The sequence below is a fragment of the Triticum dicoccoides genome, chromosome 7B (genome assembly GCF_002162155.2).
Source record: "Triticum dicoccoides isolate Atlit2015 ecotype Zavitan chromosome 7B, WEW_v2.0, whole genome shotgun sequence".
Taxonomy (NCBI): domain Eukaryota; kingdom Viridiplantae; phylum Streptophyta; class Magnoliopsida; order Poales; family Poaceae; genus Triticum; species Triticum dicoccoides.
In genome coordinates this window covers 494024174-494031355 of record NC_041393.1, presented here as the reverse complement: position 1 = coordinate 494031355, position 7182 = coordinate 494024174, and the positions used below count along the sequence as shown (strand labels likewise).

Sequence of the window (7182 nt, the reverse complement as noted above, 5' to 3'; positions counted from 1 at the left end):
TGTTGCATCGAAAGGTTGGAGTACTGGTGTCTCCGGATCACTGGTCGCTGAAGCGGGGCTGCAAATTATGATGGTGTTGGACCATCTCTTCGAATGACTTTGTTGTCTTTGCTGCTGGTTCTGGATGGGTAGTTCTTTCTTTTTTTATGCATATTCCTTGTCATTTGGTCATCCTCGTCTATGTCACTCTTACTATGTAATAGTTTCTTCTGTTTAGAATGTCATTCTCGTCTGGATCACGAGAGTCTGAGCGCTGCAGATGGGTGCCGTTTTGGTGGTGTAGCAAGACTTCTTATGAACTATCATGTCTTGTTTTTTATGTCAGTAGTAGTCACTAGTCAGTGTTTGAATGTTGTATATATCGTTGTTTTGAACTGTTTATTGTCTTGAACTACTGGTGGGCTAAATGAGGGCATCACCATTCTCCAGTGTTCAGAGTATATCTCCTTTTTTTCAAGTTATATAATTTGAGCTCAGTGTCTTTTCGACGATGTACACTTGTTTGGGCCAGTGAGATCATTGAATATGTTGAATATGGGCCGAGTAGTAACGCAATGTCAAACAGGTCAATTATGACTCTCAGGCCGGGCTCTCAAAAGATCCTGAAAAAAAGGTCGGACTCTCCAAAAAAGAAAGAATAAGGACTCTTAGGCCGACATGTGGGCGCCACTAGTGTTTTCGTGCGCTTGCGCGCCGAGAGCATATTGGCGCGTGCTCGAAATTCATGCTACCTTTTCATCCCCAGTCTCCCGCCCCTCCCCCACCTCTGGAATCTCGATTCCTACTCCAGTTCCCCCAAATCCCCCTCCTGTACTCAAGCGCACTATCATGTCGTCGGTCAACGGGGATCTCCGAGCCGGAGATCCTGAGGTCCGTCCTGCCTTCGGTCGCTGCGTGCTGTCGCTCAACAGTGGCATGGCGGTGCTTGACGACCAGTTTGCCGTCAAAGTGCTGATGGTAACCATCAACGACGACCGGCCTCCCATCTCGCCGGACGACCTTGTCAAAGCTCTTGGCATTGCGCACGGCATCCAAATAAGTGACTTGCTCGTCGAAGTCTGTCCGCCACCGGCTGATTTCTTCGTCAGGTTCCGGACAACTTTCGACTGCAGTCGTGTGTTTGAATCTTCCCGGCGTTTGTTCTGCGATGGCGCGCTGGTGAGCTTTGATCGGTGGCACCCAGGATGGGGCTCGGTGCCCTCTGAGCTTGAATTTTTAACAAAACTTACCTTCCACGGCATGCCTCGACGTGCTTGGAATAGCGAGTCCATGAACGAGCTTATCAATGACCTTGGAGGTGAGCTCATAAGTATGTTTGTTCCTCCAGACAGCTGGGCTCTGACGGTTATGGCATGGATGAAGAAGCCGTCCACCATACCGAAGGTGATTGGTGTTGAGATACCGGTGCAGGAACCGGGATTGTACTATTCATCGCCACCAAGGCCGCCGCGGACCACGTTAGGGATGTACCTGTATCGAGTGTTCGTGCATGTCGAAGAAGTGGTCAATCCATCAATCGAAGTCCTGCCGCCGCCGGTGCCAAGGTCCGTCGACGACGTCCATTACAGGAGTCAACGTCAGACTTTCCCGGTGTTGCTCGGAACGATGGATGGCACAGGGCCTACTCCATCGCGCAGCAGAGGCCACTACTTCTTTGGGAGAAGAGGCAGGGCTGGCTGCCTGGATGTGCTCTAATTTGAGGTAACAACTGAATCTTGTCAGATACTAGTTAAATCCGAGCTATGGGTGTGAAGCACTGATATGCCAGTACATTTGATTGTGACCTGTTCTAATTTTGTACCTGAACTTTTTTTAGAAAGGGCACATCAACTTAATGTGCTAGAAGAACTTATTGTGTTGTTTGTCTGTTTTCTTTGCACAACATTCAAGATATTTCCCCGTCATTGATAAAGACGATGAACCGTTATGTACGACTTCGTTGGTTTCAACATAGCCCTACTCGTAGCTATCCACTGCTTCCATCCTGATTGTGCCGCCTACGTGAAATTTTTGTATGCAAGTTCAGTGTGCTATGATGTTCTATATGATTGTGTCAACTATATAAGTTTTTACTGAGCATCAGCAATGCATATGGCCGAAAGGTGTATTTACGAGCATAGACCAATGGGTCTCTCTCTCTATCTCTCTCTCTCCTCTCTCTCTCTCTCTCACACACACACACACGCACACACGCGCACGCATGCACAAGTGGGACTTGTTGAATTATTTATTTGCTCGTGATAGCTTTTAATTAGGTTCCACTGTAATCTAACTTTTTTTAAGTTATTAATTGAGCTCAGTGACTTCAGAAAGTTATACAGAAGCCTTGTTTGGGCCTTTCCGGCGTCGCTGAATGTGGGCTGAGTATCCATGTTAGGTTGTACTGTACTACATATGCCTTTTTTTCAACATAAGCAATGCAACTGGGCCGACAGTAGTACACAATATCCGGGTCAACTTGTTATTCTCCGCCCCGCTGGGCTGCAGACTTTCCTAGGAGGTATGCATTAGGCTTAACAAGAAAATGGACTTTAAAAAATAATAAATGGGATGTAATTATAATAACTAGGCAGTAACTATGCACCAAACGGGTAATTAGTTTAAAAAATATATTATTTTTGGAATTTGAAATTTTTAATTTCATTACTTGTTGCGGGCGCAATATTTCATTGAATTTTAATGTAATACAATTTTATTTGAAATTATATTAAACCTGACTAGAAATTTCAGATAAAAATATTTCGAATCCCATCAAAATGTGGGAAGTTTTTTTGAATTCTGTTTTGAGCGGTTGTTTGAAATTATTAATCATTGTCCTAGCTAGAAGTTGGGATGTACTTTTAACAAACTGTAAATGGGCTGTAGTAATAGACTGTACATTCTTACAAATCGCAAATGGGCTATATGTTCTTTGCCAAATCCGAGCTGTGGGCCTACTAAGTTGACGCGTACCAAGGGCTTTGTCAACTTAGTCAATATAAACGATTCTAGCTGCAGTGATCGTACGATGTCCATCCAACGGCCGCAGTGCTTCTTCAACCTCTGGTCTTCTTGCTCCAACCGCCCAAAGCAGCGCCGGTCGTGCTGCGTGCTCCTACCTCCCGTGGCCGACTGTGATGCGGCGGAGGCCTCACCGCCCCGTACTACTCCCACCGCTGGCCAGGACATCCCTTTACTCACCCACACCCCCTGTTATTCTGCGTCGACGGTAGCCTCACACCGCAGCCGAACCAGTGAACCCTCGCACTCCTCTCCGCGCGGGCTTCCACTGCTGCATCTTCCCCGGCTCCGTGTCGTCCCCTTCCTAGGCCTCGCCGTCGTCCACCGCCCTGCTGCTCTCGGCGCGGCGTGGTCAACGTGGTCAACGACTGACTTCCATCGGAAGAGTACTGTATGTGGAGAGGCTGACAGCTGGGTCCAGGCGGCCGCAAGGAAGTGCCTCCTTATTACGCGCAAAATAATTATTCCTCCACCTGACAGCAGGGACCCACTGGACGGGCCACCTTATTTTGCGAACAAACATTTCCCCCCTGACTGCTGGGACCCACCGGATGGGCCACCGTATTTTGTGAAAAAAACGTTCCCCCCGCTGTCAGCTCGGACCCACCGGAAGTGCCTCCTTATTACGCACAAAAAAATGAATACCCCCCTGCTAGCTGGGACCCACCATGGTGGGAGGCGGACTTGTGGGCCTACTAAGTTGACTGGGACGGGGGCCTTTGTCAACTTTAGTCAATATGAACGATTCTAGCTCCAGTGACCGTACGATGTCCATCCAACAGCTGTAGTGCTTCTTCAACCTCTGGTCTTCTTACTCCAGCCGCTCAAAGCAGCGCCAGTCGTGCCGCATGCTCCTGCCTCCCGTGGCCGGATGTGCTGCCGCGGAGGCCTCACTGCCCCCTACTATTCCCACCCCTGGCCAGGCCCTGCGGTGATGGCAGCCTCACACCGCAGCTGAACCATTGAACCCTCGTACTCCTCTCCGTGCGGGCTTCCAGTGCCGCGTCTTCCCCGGCTTCGAGTCGTCCCCTTCCTAGGCCTCGCCGTCGTCCACCGCCGTGGTGCTCTCCACGCGGCGTGGTCAACATGGTCAAGGAACGACTTCCATCGGACGTGGACTGTACGAGGAGAGGCTGACAACTGGGTCCAAGGCCGCAGCAAGGAAGTGCCTCCTTATTACGCGGAAAATAATGATTCCTCCATCTGACAGCAGGGACCCACCGGACGGGCCACCGTGTCCCTCCTGACTGCTGGGACCCACCAGCTACATCTTCGCACGCAAGGAAGTGCGTCCGGGCAAAAACAATAATTCGCCCCCTGACTGCTGAGACCCACCAGCTACATCTTCACATGCAAGAAAGTGCCCCCCTGACTGCTGGGACCCACCAGCTACATTTTCGCATGCAAGAAAGTGCCTGATAGTCGGGACCCATCTGATCGAAGCATACGTAACATTTTCATTCTGGTCGCAAATGTGTACGTACATATATACTGATCGATGTAGAGGCGCGCAGGGGCGGAACTGGGCCTGGGGCAACTGGGGCTATAGCCCCAAGCGTGACCCATCTAATAGGCTGTACATGCAGAGGAATTTCCCATGTATTTGTAGGCTTGTAGAGGCCCAGCCCCAGGCATGTGCAAACCCAGCAGCCCCAGGCCCAGTGAACCGAGCTCTCCAAGGCTTGAAAGAAAGGCCACTAACGAGCCACGATGCACTTGCCTAAAAAAATCCAAAAATTAGTCATCTAACGCCTCGTCTCGCCGGTTCGATATAAAAAAATCTCTCACGCTGCGCCGCCAAGGCTTCCTGTCTCCTAGATCGATTGCTCGATTCCACCGGACGCGCGCCTAGGCGGCCGGCGCTCCGAACCGCGGATCTCTCGCATCGTTCGAGTAGCCTCTTCTACGCCTCCTGTTCTGCATCTGTGCTCCATCGGTCTATCTCCTGATCGATCACCGAAACCGGCTGAACAGGTAATGTAGTACTGCTTTTTTTTTGCGGGGTATAATGTAGTACTACTTAGGTTTGTCGCATTATCTAAAATTTTCCCCTTGTTCCTTTTTTATCAGCCAAGATCAATGAACTTTTAATGTTAAATTGTATTGCTTTAGTCAATTTTGTCCATTGTTACTTTTTAATAGGAGAAAAAATAGAAACCCAAGATGAAGATGACTCGGACAGTTTTCCGTGATCATGGTATGATATGATCTTCTTTTCTAAAATTGCATAATAACAATTTATGTTCTTGATTGGGTCTATATCTAGTTCTTGATTTAAAATACTCAATTTATGTTCACAGCTTCGGGCCCCTCTATTATTGCCCCTCTATTATTGCTGTCGAAGAAATGATGGCCGCAAAAGAAGAAAAGCCTTCATTAATTTGGTATCGCTGTTTGCAATGACGATCTTTGTTAAATTGATGATGCATTTAGTGAATTTGCCCTCATAGTTATAAAAAAAATAGTTTTACTGAATTTGAAATTCACATTTTATTCCTAATCAAAACTTGTGGTGTACGTGTAATATGCATTGCTATGTGTTGTATTTGTTGTGCTTTTCAGGTTGTGGTGTTTGGCGTTGTTTACAACCCCTTAGCTTTAGCCCTAGGCTTCGAGAAATTCTGGCTCCGCCTCTGGAGGCGCGCACGTGTCGTAGTAGAGGCGCGTACGTGTCGTAGTAGAGGCGCACACGTAGCATGTACACGTACGTACAACGGTTAGTGTGCAAGAAAAAAAATATGGCCACGTATATGTACATACAGGCGGGGTCTCAAACACGTACTCGCGCATATGTACAGCCAGGGCTCGTGTACATGGCTGGGTCGGAACGGAGAAACAGCGTAGTCGTCGTGTTCATGGGGAGGCAACGGAATGCGTCGTGTTCATGGGGAGGCAACGGAAAGCGTCGTGTTCATCAGGAGGCAACAGAATGCATGGGAGCCAACTGGCTGGGTCGGAACGGAATGCATCATCGTGTTCGTCGGGAGGGCTTGAACGGAACAGGCGATGGAAACGAGGCCTGGCGTACCGCAGAACGGAGGAAACGGCCTTGTGTTCAATCGGCCACGTTCAAACGAGATCCTGTTCATCGGGAGGGGTCTGGCGTATCGCAAAACGGAGGAAACGGACCTCCTATGATCGAAACGGGGTTCCTGTTGATCGGGAGGGGTATGGCGTACCGCAAAACGGACGAAACGGACTTGTGTTGGAGCGCTACGGTCGAAACGGGGGTCCTTTTCATCGGGAGGGGTGTGGCGTACCGCAAATCGGGACTCCACAAGATACTATTCATCTCCACCGTCGACCTCCTCCAGCCTCCACGGGCTACTGTTTATCCACCGTCGACCTCCTCCAGCCTCCACGGGCTACTGTTCATCCAGCCTCCACCGCGCGCTACTCCACCGGCTACTGTTCAACCACCCCTCCACGGGCTACTGTTCATCCACCCCTCCACCGTCTACTGTTCATCCAGCCCTCCACGGGGTCGTCCTGTTCATCTAGCCCTCCACACCACGGGGCCCTGTTCATCCAGAGGCAACGCCACCGCTCACTGTTCATCCACCCCCCCGCAACGCTCACTGTTCATCCAGAGAGGCAGCATCGATCGGCTTTAGTTAGCAGCAGTAGCGGAGGAATCGCCCGGGGTTCAGTTAACAACCATCGATCGATCGCTCGGGTTCAGTAACCCGTAGCCTACAGTGCAATCGCTCGGGTTCAGTTAGAGCCAACGCCTCGCTCGGGTTCAGTTAGAGCCAACACCTTGCACACACGCGTGTACGTGTAAGAGAGAACGCGCATCGCTCGCCCCCCGACCGCCCACCGTAACGGGGAACTCCCCGAAATTTTCCTCGCCCTCGCTTCTACCATGGTTTTTTTCGTCATGGACGGTCCAAAAAATGTCATGCAGCTGCGTCTCCAGCCCGCCTAGGACGAAATGCTCATTTTCTGCCATGATTTTTTGTCATAGAAGTAGGAGCCCACCACATCTATGATGATACCGGGTTTTGTCACAATTATCGTCATAGAAGTGTCATATGTATGACAGAAATTTTTTCCGTTCGGCCCAAAATGTCACGGATGTGTCTTTTTTTGTAGTGTAGCAGCCGTCAAGCTTGCCTTGAGAGTATATCTCAAGATCACAAAATCCTAATCCTCCCAGATTTTTTGGCCTAGTCATCACAT

General features: G+C 49.7%; 1 long non-coding RNA gene across 1 annotated transcript; it reads left to right on the top strand.

Moving 5' to 3' along the window:
* Positions 1-4824: 4824 nt before the first annotated feature.
* On the top strand, positions 4825-5514 carry LOC119336342. Its single transcript, XR_005162375.1, has 3 exons — positions 4825-4974; positions 5143-5197; positions 5301-5514. It is a non-coding gene; the product is annotated as an uncharacterized LOC119336342 (long non-coding RNA).
* The last annotated feature ends 1668 nt before the right edge of the window (positions 5515-7182 follow it).